Genomic DNA, 14,971 nt, shown 5'->3' on the forward strand with positions numbered 1-14,971 from the left:
GTCGAAAGTTTGTGGTGTCTGTGTTGGTGCCACCTTTGTGTAAGGGAAGAATGAATGCTTTTTTCCAGATGTCTGGAACAAGGGATTCTTTAATTGATCTGTTAATGAGTATGCTGATGGGACAAGCTATAGAGTTTGCTGCTAACTGCAGGAAGTGTGGGGTAGATTGTCAGGGGCCAGAGTACATGGTTTTAGCTTAAGTAAAAGTTTTTTTATTGTGCTGGTGGGTATGGGGGGGAATTTTAGGTTAGGGTTAATGGTAGACTTGTTTTCTGGGATGATTTCGTCATCAGCTGTCTTAGTGGTGGTGGTGTTAACCATAGGAAAGGTGGTGGTTAGGTTAGCTACGGTGTCAATGAAGTAGGAACTGAAAACGGTGGCGAGTTTGATGGGGGGGTGGTTTGTGTGGGTCAGGGGATGGGTTGCTTTGAGAGCCTGGATGAAATAGTTGGCTGATGGAGGACCAGAATTTTTGGGGATTATTTTTATGTTGGCTTTGTAGGTGGAAGTAGTTGTCTTTTTTATCAGTGGTTATTAGACATTTTGCCTGGTTACTGAGGTGCTTGTAATGTAGTAGAGTTGAGGGGTCTTTGTTTTTCTGCCATGATTTCCAGATTCTATCCCTTGTGGACATTACTTCTTTTGTGGATTTTGAGAGCCAGCATGCATGGTTATGTTTTATTCATTTTTGGCGGGTGGGTGCTTGCCTATTTAGGATGTCTAGAAATTTTGAGTTAAAGAATTCAACAGCCTCATTAAGTGGTAGGGATTTGAGGGATTTCCAGTTTACTTTGGCTAAGGTTTCATTAAATATGGATGATTGGAACTTAATAAAATTTCTGGTAGATTTGTATTGGTATTGGCCTGTGGTTGGAGTAGTTTTGCGTATGATATATGCTGGGTGGTGGTCACTAATTGTATTAGGTAGTATGCCTGCATTGATGACATTGAAAGGGTGGGACACTAATATCCAGTCTATTGTGGAGCCCCAGTTGTATTTTTTGTGAGGTCTAATGATGTCTTCAGTTAGTTGGGAGAAGTTGTAAAGATTTATGTTTTTTGAGGGGTTGCTGTGGCCTATATCTAGCCAGTAGATATTTGCATCACCTAGAATGATGGTTTCATTATTTATATTTTGAGAAGTCCAGGCATGTATGTTTTCTAATATTGCTATGTTGTTTCCTGGGGGAATATAAAGAGCAATTATGCAAATGTTGTTATGGTTGTTAAGTTTTAATATAGAGATTAGTACTTTCTCTAGGGAGAAGTTGGGTGTTCGTTTTGAGTAGGGGATTAATATGTAATTGCTAGGGAAGAGTATTGCTACTCCTCCTCCTCTCTTGTTGGGTCAATCGACTCTCAGGCATGAGGAGCTTGAGGGTGGGGGATCAGTGTCTTTTATATATGATTTCAACCAGATTTCTGTAGCTGCTATAATATCTGGGTTGTACATAGAAATCCAGGCATGGAGTTCAGTTATCTTGTTCCTAAGGCTTTAGAGATGTATGGTTGATAGCATAAGAGATTTGCTAGGTTTGCTGGAGCTGAAGGGGGCTGGGCCTGGGTTGGGTTGTACATCACCACACTGGGAAATAGTGCTTTGGCAAATTGTGTAGGTTATACTTCTCTGTTTTTACAAATAAAATGGTGTAGTTGCTGCTGGTGGTATAAGGGGAGTGTCTTTGGAGAGGTAGAATTTTCACTTTGCATAGTACATAGGTATTAGCTGTGAAGCTAGGGTGGATGTCTGAGTAACTTGATAATAGTGGATTATGGGTGCTGGATGTACAGGTATGTGCAGGAGGTATGTTGGGTGCCTGGAAAGTTGTGATTATTGCTAGGAGAGAGAGTGCAAGTGAGAGAAGCAAGATCAAAGGAATAGTTGTGATGGACATGGTGGTGGTTGAGTGCAGCGTGATAAAGAATATGAGCAGGATAGAAGTAGTTTAGAGGATGCAGTATTATATGGGCTTATTTAGAAATGGGTGGGGAGGTAGAGTACAATAATGAGGAGGTATGATAGGGGAATAATTAGGGGGGGTATGGGATAGGTGGAAGAGAAGTACGGGAGAGGTCAGGCTAGGTATAAGGTTGATGTTATGCGGGAGGGTGGGGATACATGTTTTGTATATTCACAACCCTAGTCAGTACCAGGAGTAACCTTTATAAGTCTACATGCTATGTATAAACACCAAGCTGGTCAGTACCAGGAGAAAATGTTTATAAGTCTCCATATTCTGTATATGCACCACTCTGGTCAGCAACAGGAGTAACTTTTATAAGCCTATCACTTCTGTATATACACCACGCTGCTCAGTACCAGGAGTAATTTTTATAAGTCTACATGTTATGTATAAAACCCAAACTGGTCAGTACAAGGAGAAATTTTGATAAGTCTACATATTCTGCATAAACACCATGCTGGTCAGTACCAGGAGTAATTTTTATAAGTCTACATGTTCTGCATATACTCCACAGTGGTCAGTACCAGGAGTAATTTTTATAAGTCTACATATTCTGTTTATACACCACACTGGTCAGTACCAGGAGTAATTTTTATAGGCCTACATGTTCTGTATATACACCACACTGGTAAGTACCAGGAGCAATTTTTATAAGTCTACATTTTTTGTATATACTCCACAGTGGTCAGTACCATGAGTAATTTTTATAAGTCTACATGTTATATATAAAACCCACGCTGGTCAGTACAAGGAGAAATTTTCATAAGTCTACATATTCTGTATAAACACCAGGCTGGTCAGTACCAGGAGTATTTTTTATAAGTCTACATGTTCTGTGTATACTCCACAGTGGTCAGTACCAGGAGTAATTTTTATAAGTTTACATATTCTGTATATACACCACACTGGTCAGTACCAGGAGTAATTTTTATAAGCCTACATGTTCTGTATATACACCACACTGGTCAGTACCAGCAGTAATTTTTATGTCTACATGTTCTGTATAAACACCACCATGGTCAGTACCATGAGTAAATTTTATAAGTCTACATATTCTGTATATACACCACACTGGTCAGTACCAGGTGTCATTTTAATAAGTCTTCATGTTCTGTGTAAATACATCACTCTGGTCAGTACCAGGAGTAAGTTTAATAAGTCTACATGTTCTGTATATACACCACAGTGGACAGTATCTGGAGTAATTTTTATAAGTCTACATATTCAGTATATACACCATGCTGGTCAGTACGAGGAGTAATTTTTATAAGTCTACATATTCTGTATATACACCACACTAGTCAGTACCAAGAGTCACTTTTATAAGTCTACATATTCTGTATAAACACCATGCTGGTCAGTACTATGAGTAATTTTTATAAGTCTACATCTTCTGTATATAAACCACACTGGTCAGCACCAGGAGCCATTTTTATAAGTCTACATGTTCTGCATAAATACACCACACTGGTCAGTACCAGGAGTAAGTTTAATAAGTCTTCATATTCTGTATATACACTACAGTAGTCAGTACCAGGAGTAATTGTTATAAGTCTATATATTAGCTATATACACCGTGCTGGTCAGTACCAGGAGTAATTATTATAAGTCTACATGTTCTTTATAAACAACATGTTGGGCAGTACCAGGAGAAAATTTTTATAAGTCTCCATGTTCTGCATATACACAACTCCATGTTCTGCATATACACAACTCTGGTCAGCACCAGGAGTAACTTTTATAAGCCTATATCTTCTGTATATACACCACGCTGATCAGTATCAGTAGTAATTTTTATAAGTCTACATATTCTGTATAAACACCATGCAGGTCAGTACCAGGAGTAATTTTTATAAGTCTACATTTTCTCCACAGTGATCCGTACCAGGAGAAGTTTTTATAAGTCTACATGTTCTGTATATACATCACACTGGTCAGTACCAGCAGTAATTTTTATAAGTCTACATATTCTGTATAAACACCACACTTGACAGTATCAGGAGTCATTTTAATAAGTATACATATTCTGTATATACACCACAGTGGACAGTACCAGGAGTAATTTTTATAAGCCTACATGTTCTGTATATACACCACGCTGGTCAGTACCACATGTAAGTGTTACAAGTTTACATATTCTATATATACACCACCCTGGTCATTACCAGGAATCATTTTTATAAGTCTACATATTCTGTATATACACCACGGTCATCAGTACCAGGAGTAATTTTTATAACTCTACATATTCAGTATATACACCATGCTGGTCAGTACCAGGAGTAATTTTTATAAGCCTACATGGTCTGTGTATACACCACCCTAGTCAGTACCAGTAGTAATTTTTAAAAGTCTACATGTTGTGTATAAACACCATGCTGGTCATTACCAGGAAACATTTTTTTTAAGTCTCCATATTTTGTTTATACACCATGCTGGTCAGTACCAGGAGTAATTTTTATAAATCTACATATTCGGTATATACACCATGTTGGTCAGTACGAGGAATCATTTTTAAAAGTCTACATGTTCTGTATCTACACCACGCTAGTCAGTACCATGAGTCCTTTTTATAAGTCTACATGTTCTGTATAAACACCATGCTGGTCAGTACCAAGAGTCATTTTAATAAGTCTACATATTCTATATATACACCATGCTGGTCAGTACCAGGAGTCATTTTTATAAGTCTACATGTTCTGTATAAACACACCACGCTGGTCATTATGAGGAGTAAGTTTAATAAGTCTACATATTCTGTATATACACTACAGTGGACAGTTCCAGGAGTAAATTTTATGTCTACATATTCAGTATATAATCCATGCTGGTCAGTACGAGGAATAAGTTTTATAAGCCTACAAGTTCTGTATATACACCACGCTAGTCAGTACCAGAAGTAATTTTTATAAGTCTACATGTTATGTATAAACACCATGCTGGACAGTACCATGAGTAATTTTTATAAGTCTACATATTTTGTAGATACACCTTGCTGGTCAGTACCAGGAGACATTTTTATAAGTCTACATGTTCTGTATAAATACACCATGCTGGTCAGTACCAGGAGTAAGTTTAATTAGTCTACATATTCTCTATATACACCACACTAGTCATTACCAGGAGTAATTTTTATAAGTCTAAATATTTTGTATATACACCACATCAGTCATTACCAAGAGTAATTTTTATAAGTCAACAAATTCTGTATATACACCACGCTGATTAGAACCAGGAGTAATTTTTATAAGGCTACATATTCTGTATATACACCATGCTGGTCAGTAACAGGAGTCATTTTTATAAGTCTACATGTTCTGTATAAATACACCACACTGGTCATTATCAGGTGTAAATTTTATAAGTCTACACATTCTGTATATACACCACGCTGATCAGTACCAGGATTAATTTTTATTAGTATACATATTCTGTATGTACACCATGGTGGCCAGTACTAGGAGTAATTTTTATAAGTCAACATGTTCTGTATAAATATATCACGCTGGTCAGTACAAGAATTAATTTTTATAAGTCTACATATTCTGTATATACACCACATTGTTCAGTACCAGGAGTAATTTTTATAAGCCTACATGTTCTGTATATACACCACACTGGTCAGTACCAGCAGTAATTTTTATAAGTCTACATATTCTGTATATATCCCACACTGGTCAGTACCAGGAGTCATTTTTATAAGTCTACATGCTCTGTTATAATATATCACGCTGGTCAGTACCAGGAGTAATTTTTATAAGTCTACATTTTCTCCACAGTGATCCGTACCAGGAGTAGTTTTTATAAGTCTACATGTTCTGTATATACATCACACTGGTCAGTACCAGCAGTAATTTTTATAAGTCTACATATTCTGTATAAATACCACACTTGACAGTACCAGGAGTCATTTTAATAAGTATACATATTCTGTATATACACCACAGTGGACAGTACCAGGAGTAATTTTTATAAGCCTACATGTTCTGTATATACACCACACTGGTCAGTACCAGCAGTAATTTTTATAAGTCCACATATTCTGTACATATCCCACACTGGTCAGTACCAGGAGTCATTTTTATAAGTCTACATGCTCTGTTATAATATATCACGCTGGTCAGTACCAGGAGTAAGTTTAATAAGTCTACATATTCTGTATATACACCATAGTCATCAGTACCAAGAGTAATTTTTATACGCCTACATGTTCTGTATATACACCACCCTAGTCAATACCAGGAGTCTACATGTTCTGTATAAACACCATGCTGGTCAGTACCAGGAGAAATTTTTTGTAAGTCTCCATATTCTGTTTATACACCATGCTGGTCAATCCCAGGAGTAATTTTTATAAGTATATATATTCTGTATATACACCACTCTGGTCAGCACCAGGAGTAACTTTTATAAGCCTACATGTTCTGTATAAATACACCACGCTGGTCAGTACCAGGACTAAGTTTTATAAGTCTACATATTCTTTATATAGACCATGTTTGTCAGTACTATGAGTAATTTTTATGTCTGCATATTCTGTATATACACCACACTGGTCAGTACCAGGAGTCATTTTTATAAGTCTACATGTTCTGTATAAATTCACCACGCTGGTCAGTGCCAGGACTAAGTTTAATAAGTCTACATATTCTGCATATAAACCACAGTGGTGAGTACCAGGAGTAATTTTTAAAAGTCTACATATTCTGTATATACAACATGCTGGTCAGTACCAGGAATAACTTTTATAAGTCTACATATACTGTATATACACCACGCTGGTCAGTTGTTGTTGTTGTCTTTTCCCGGTTAGGTGTCGCCACAGTGGAACTCTGGTCAGCTAATGATTGGCAGTAGATTTTCATTGTGCCAAGTTGCCAGCTCAACACCAAACCTTCAATGAAGGCACGCCCATTAACACATGTCTTTTGGAACACCACTCGACCCACGGGGAGGACATGCAGACTCCGACACCACACTGGTCAGTACCAGGAGTAATTTTTATAAGTGTACATATTCTGTATAAACACCATGCTGGTCAGTACCAGGAGTCATTTTTATAGGTCTACATATTTTGTATATACACCATGCAGGTCATTAGCAAAACTAATTTTTATAAGTCTACAAATTCTGTATATACACAAGGCTGGTCAGTACCAGGACTAGTTTTTATAAATCTACATATTCTGTATATGCACTGTGCTGATCAGAACCAAGAGTAATTTTTATAAGCCTACATATTATGTATATACACCACGCTTGTCAGTACCAGGAGTTATTTTTATAAGTCTGCATATTCTGCATATACACCACACTAGTCAGTACCAAGAGTCACTTTTATAAGTCTACATATTCTGTATAAACACCATGCTGGTCAGTACTATGAGTAATTTTTATAAGTCTACATCTTCTGTATATAAACCACACTGGTCAGCACCAGGAGCCATTTTTATAAGTCTACATGTTCTGCATAAATACACCACACTGGTCAGTACCAGGAGTAAGTTTAATAAGTCTTCATATTCTGTATATACACTACAGTAGTCAGTACCAGGAGTAATTGTTATAAGTCTATATATTAGCTATATACACCGTGCTGGTCAGTACCAGGAGTAATTATTATAAGTCTACATGTTCTGTATAAACACCATGTTGGTCAGTACCAGGAGAAAAATGTTATAAGTCTCCATGTTCTGCATATACACAACTCTGGTCAGCACCAGGAGTAACTTTTATAAGCCTATATCTTCTGTATATACACCACGCTGATCAGTATCAGTAGTAATTTTTATAAGTCTACATATTCTGTATAAACACCATGCAGGTCAGTACCAGGAGTAATTTTTATAAGTCTACATTTTCTCCACAGTGATCCGTACCAGGAGTAGTTTTTATAAGTCTACATGTTCTGTATATACATCACACTGGTCAGTACCAGCAGTAATTTTTATAAGTCTACATATTCTGTATAAACACCACACTTGACAGTATCAGGAGTCATTTTAATAAGTATACATATTCTGTATATACACCACAGTGGACAGTACCAGGAGTAATTTTTATAAGCCTACATGTTCTGTATATACACCACGCTGGCCAGTACCACATGTAAGTGTTACAAGTTTACATATTCTATATATACACCACCCTGGTCATTACCAGGAATCATTTTTATAAGTCTACATATTCTGTATATACACCACGGTCATCAGTACCAGGAGTAATTTTTATAACTCTACATATTCAGTATATACACCATGCTGGTCAGTACCAGGAGTAATTTTTATAAGCCTACATGGTCTGTGTATACACAACCCTAGTCAGTACCAGTAGTAATTTTTAAAAGTCTACATGTTGTGTATAAACACCATGCTGGTCATTACCAGGAAAAAATTTTTTTAAGTCTCCATATTTTGTTTATACATCATGCTGGTCAGTACCAGGAGTAATTTTTATAAATCTACATATTCGGTATATACACCATGTTGGTCAGTACGAGGAATCATTTTTAAAAGTCTACATGTTCTGTATCTACACCACGCTAGTCAGTACCAGGAGTCCTTTTTATAAGTCTACATGTTCTGTATAAACACCATGCTGGTCAGTACCAAGAGTCATTTTAATAAGTCTATATATTCTATATATACACCATGCTGGTCAGTACCAGGAGTCATTTTTATAAGTCTACATGTTCTGTATAAACACACCACGCTGGTCATTATGAGGAGTAAGTTTAATAAGTCTACATATTCTGTATATACACTACAGTGGACAGTTCCAGGAGTAAATTTTATGTCTACATATTCAGTATATAATCCATGCTGGTCAGTACGAGGAATAAGTTTTATAAGCCTACAAGTTCTGTATATACACCACGCTAGTCAGTACCAGAAGTAATTTTTATAAGTCTACATGTTATGTATAAACACCATGCTGGACAGTACCATGAGTAATTTTTATAAGTCTACATATTCTGTAGATACACCTTGCTGGTCAGTACCAGGAGACATTTTTATAAGTCTACATGTTCTGTATAAATACACCATGCTGGTCAGTACCAGGAGTAAGTTTAATTAGTCTACATATTCTCTATATACACCACACTAGTCATTACCAGGAGTAAGTTTTATAAGCCTACATATTCTGTATATACACCACACTGGTCAGTATCAAGAATAATTTTTATAAGTCAAAAAATTCTGTATATACACCACGCTGATTAGAACCAGGAGTCATTTTTATAAGGCTACATATTCTGTATATACACCACGCTGGTCAGTAACAGGAGTCATTTTTATAAGTCTACATGTTCTGTATAAATACACCACACTGGTCATTATCAGGAGTAATTTTTATAAGTCTACACATTCTGTATATATACCACGCTGATTAGTACCAGGAGTAATTTTTATTAGTCTACATATTCTGTATATACACACTGCTGGCCAGGACCAGGAGTAATTTTTATAAGTCAACATGTTCTGTATAAATATATCACGCTGGTCAGTACAAGAATTAATTTTTATAAGTCTACACATTCTGTATATACACCACGCAGGTCAGTACCAGGTGTAATTTTTATAAGCCTACGTGTTCTGTATATACACCACACTGGTCAGTACCAGCAGTAATTTTTATAAGTCTACATATTCTGTATAAATACCACACTTGACAGTACCAGGAGTCATTTTAATAAGTATACATATTCTGTATATACACCACAGTGGACAGTACCAGGAGTAATTTTTATAAGCCTACATGTTCTGTATATACACCACACTGGTCAGTACCAGCAGTAATTTTTATAAGTCCACATATTCTGTATATGTCCCACACTGGTCAGTACCAGGAGTCATTTTTATAAGTCTACATGCTCTGTTATAATATATCACGCTGGTCAGTACCAGGAGTAAGTTTAATAAGTCTACATATTCTGTATATACACCATAGTCATCAGTACCAAGAGTAATTTTTATACGCCTACATGTTCTGTATATACACCACCCTAGTCAATACCAGGAGTCTACATGTTCTGTATAAACACCATGCTGGTCAGTACCAGGAGAAATTTTTTGTAAGTCTCCATATTCTGTTTATACACCATGCTGGTCAATCCCAGGAGTAATTTTTATAAGTATATATATTCTGTATATACACCACTCTGGTCAGCACCAGGAGTAACTTTTATAAGCCTACATGTTCTGTATAAATACACCACGCTGGTCAGTACCAGGACTAAGTTTTATAAGTCTACATATTCTTTATATAGACCATGTTTGTCAGTACTATGAGTAATTTTTATGTCTGCATATTCTGTATATACACCACACTGGTCAGTACCAGGAGTCATTTTTATAAGTCTACATGTTCTGTATAAATTCACCACGCTGGTCAGTGCCAGGACTAAGTTTAATAAGTCTACATATTCTGCATATAAACCACAGTGGTGAGTACCAGGAGTAATTTTTAAAAGTTTACATATTCTGTATATACAACATGTTGGTCAGTACCAGGAATAACTTTTATAAGTCTACATATACTGTATATACACCACGCTGGTCAGTTGTTGTTGTTGTCTTTCGGCTTTTCCCGGTTAGGTGTCGCCACAGTGGAACTCTGGTCAGCTAATGATTGGCAGTAGATTTTCATTGTGCCGAGTTGCCAGCTCAACACCAAACCTTCAATGAAGGCACGCCCATTAACACATGTCTTTCGGAACACCACTCGACCCACGGGGAGGACATGCAGACTCCGACACCACACTGGTCAGTACCAGGAGTAATTTTTATAAGTGTACATATTCTGTATAAACACCATGCTGGTCAGTACCAGGAGTCATTTTTATAGGTCTACATATTTTGTATATACACCGTGCAGGTCATTACCAAAACTAATTTTTATAAGTCTACAAATTCTGTATATACACAAGGCTGGTCAGTACCAGGACTAGTTTTTATAAATCTACATATTCTGTATATGCACTGTGCTGATCAGAACCAAGAGTAATTTTTATAAGCCTACATATTATGTATATACACCACGCTTGTCAGTACCAGGAGTTATTTTTATAAGTCTGCATATTCTGCATATACACCACACTGGTCAGTGCCAAGAGTCATTTTAATAACTGTACGTATTCTATGTATACACCACGCTGGTCAGTACCAGGAGTAATTTTTATAAGTCTACATGTTCTGTATAAATACACCACGCTGGTCAGCACCAGGAGTAATTGTTATAAGCCTACATGTTCTGTATATACACCACCCTAGTCAGTACCAGGAGTAATTTCTATAAGTCTACATGTCCTGTATAAACACCATGCTGGTCAGTACCTGGAAAATTATTTTATAAGTCTCCATATTATGTATATACACCATGCTGGTCAGCACCAGGAGTAATTTTTATAAGTCTACATATTCTTTATAAGCACCAAGCACGTCAGTACCAGGAGTAATTTTTATAAGTCTACATGTTCTGTATATACTCCACAGTGGTCAGTACCAGGATTAATTTTTATAAGTTAACATGTTATGTATAAACACCACGCTGGTCAGTAGCAGGAGTAATTTTTATAATTCTACATGTTCTGTATATACTCCACAGTGGTCAGTACCAGGAGTAATTCTTATAAGTCTACATGCTCTGTATAAACAACAAGCTGGTCAGTACCATGAGTAATTTTTATAAGTCTACATATTCTATATATACACCACGCTGGTCATTACCAGTGATCATTTTTATAAGTCTACATATTCTGTATTTATACCACGCTGGTCAGAAACAGAAGTAATAATTATAAGTCTACATGTTCTGTATAAATACACCACACTGGTCAGTAGCAGGAGTAAGTTTAATAAGTCTATATATTCTGTATAAACACCACAGTCGTCAGTACCAGGAGTAATTTTTATAGGTCTACATATTCTGTATATACACCACAGTGGTCAGTGCCAGGAGTAATTTTAATAAGTCTACATATTCAGTATAAACACCATGCTGGTCTATACCAGGAGTAATTTTTATAAGCCTACAAGTTCTGTCTATACACCATGCTAGTCAGTACCAGGAGTAATTTTTATAAGTCTACATGTTCTATATGTACACCACGCTGGTCAGTACCAGGAGTATTTGTTATAAGCCTACATTTTCTGTATATACTCCACACTGGTCAGTACTAGGAGTAATTTGTATAAGTCTGTATAGAAACCATGCTGGTCAGTACCAGGGGTAAATATTATAAACCTACATGTTCTGTATATGAAAATATGAAAAATCAGTCCAGGCCACCAGTAAAAACGTAGAACCTTTATATAATTCCAATAAAATATGCAGATGAGCGCTTTCGTCTCCTACAAGACTTCATCAGATAAAACTTAAAAAGTGCTGCCATACTTTATATAGAAATCACTGCTGCTATCAATTAAGTCCAATTAAAATTTTTAAAGCACCATGCTATAAATTCAATCCTTGTTTCCTTCAATATTTGTCTAAAGTGTATATTTAATATCATATCAAGTAATCCATGTGCAAACATTGTAAAAATATCTAAAATTCCATACAAAACATAGAAAATGTGCAATATTGTTTCATACCCTATGTGCTTTAACTGTCAATACTGGCTTTATACTAACATATTCGTTTAGACCAGGAAAAATGTTAGCCCTCAGTCTTAATTGCCATTTTAATTCCTTATTTAACAGTCCATTTTTCATGTCACCTCCCCTATTATTATGTTTAACCGTATCAATAATTCCAAACCTAAAACCCTTGAAAGCCTGACAGGAAACAGAGTGTTTGTACAAGGCGCTAGTATCCTTACCTATTCGTATGTCGTATAAATGTTCTCCCATTCCTTCTTTCAATGTTCTTTCAGTCTTCCCTATATAGAATGCTTTGCATTCTATATAGACGGCCAAATAGACTAACATTCTGGTGTTACAATTACCCTTGCAAAATTTCACTAAACTGTTAAGTCCATTGTTCAAGTGTATACTATCCTCCTTGTATATGTGTGAACAAAAATTACATCTGCCACATCCATTGGTTGCCTTTTTTGTTTTAACCTGTTTTTCCGTCTTTTCGAACAATCTTTTAAAATTCTTTCCTGTCTTGTATGTAAAAGTAGGTTGTTTACTCACTACCTCATACAGTTCTCTGCTCATTTTAAGCAAACTCCAGTTAGCTCTAACGATTTGGGTAAAAATGTCAGTAAATTTGTTGTATTCCGTGATACATGTCCCCCGAAACGTATTACTTTGTTGTATATTCAGTTTGTTCTCTCCAGAAAAAGGTTGTCCCAACAATGCTTTATATCTATTTCCCTAGCCTCTATACACCTCATCCAATGTTTTCCATACCAACTCCTTGGGGTAACCCCTTTCCAGAAATGTATTTCCTAAAAAAAAAAAATTCACCAGCTAAATCCTTAAATTCAGAGGTCATCCTGGCTATTCTGACTGCTTGCCCCTTGATTAAACTTCTTTTTTGAACCCAAGGATGGTTGCTATCATAATGTAAATACCCATTGCACCAGGTGTCTTTTCAGTATATATTAGACTTGAATCCATTGTGAGTCTTCGTTATAGTGATGTCAAGATAGTTTATGCTGACCTCATAACTGGAGTGTGTATAGGAGAGAAAATTAGTACTATTGTTTAGGTATTCCATGAAAGACTTGATACTCTGTTTGTTACCTTCCCAAATTACAAAATTTTGTCCAGAAATCTAAGGTACAATTTAATGTGTTTTTGGAAGGCACTATTAAACACATATCTGTTCTCCCACTCCAACATAACCAAGTTGGCGTAGACAGGGGCACATGCTGCCCCCATCACTACTCCACTGGTTTGTTGGAAATACTCTCCCTGGAAACTTATGAAATTGTTATCTAAAACTATTTACATAAGTTCCATGTTCTGTATATGCACAACGCTGGTCAGTACCAGCAGTAATTTTTATAAGTCTACATGTTCTGTATAAATACACCACACTGGTGAGTAGCAGGAGTAATTTTTATAACTCTACATATTCTGTATCTACAACATGCTGGCTAGTACCAGGAGTAATTTTTATAAGTCTACATATTCTGTATATATACCACGCTGGTCAGTACCAGGATTAATTTTTTCATAAGCCTACATGTTCTGTATATACATCACACTGGTTAGTACCTGGAGTAATTTTTATAAGTCTACATATTCTGTATATATACACCCCGCTGGTCAGCATCAGGAGTAATGTTTATAAGTCTAAATATTCTGTATATACACCACACTGGTCAGTACCAGGAATTATTTTTTATTAAGTCTACATGTTCTGTATAAACACCACGCTGGTCAGTACCAGGGTAAATTTTATAAGCCTACGTATTCTGTATATCAACCCCGCTGGTAAGTATCAGGAGAAATTTTTATAAGTCTACATCTTCTGTATAAACTCCATGCTAGTCAGTACCACGAGTAAATTTTATAAGTCTACATGTTCTGTATAAACACCATGTCGGTCAGTACCAGGAGAAATTTTTTATAAGTTACCATATTCTGTTTATACACTGCGCTGGTCAGTACCAGGAGTATTTTTTATAAGCCTACTTGTTCTGTATATACACCACGCTGGTCAGTACTAGGAGTAATTTGTATAAGCCTTTATATTCTGTATATATGTCACACTTGTCAGTACCAGGAGTAATTTTTATAAGTCTAAATATTCTGTATTTATATACTCCCCGCTGGTCAGTACCAGGAGTAAAGTTTATAAACCTACACGTTCTCTATATAAACTACACTGGTCTTTACCAGGAGAAATTTTTATAAGTCCACATATTCTGTATATATATGCACCCCACTGGTCAGTATCAGGTGTAATTTTTATAAGTCTACATATTCTGTATATACACCACGCTGGTCAATACCAGGAGTTATTTTTTATAAGGCCTACATGTTCTGTATATAAACCATGCTGGTCAGTACCTGGAGTAATTTTTATAAGCCAACATATTCTGTATA

The sequence above is a fragment of the Protopterus annectens genome, chromosome 16.part0, assembly GCF_019279795.1.
Source record: "Protopterus annectens isolate FY-2018-M chromosome 16.part0, PAN1.0, whole genome shotgun sequence".
In the NCBI taxonomy this organism is placed as follows: Eukaryota; Metazoa; Chordata; order Ceratodontiformes; family Protopteridae; genus Protopterus; species Protopterus annectens.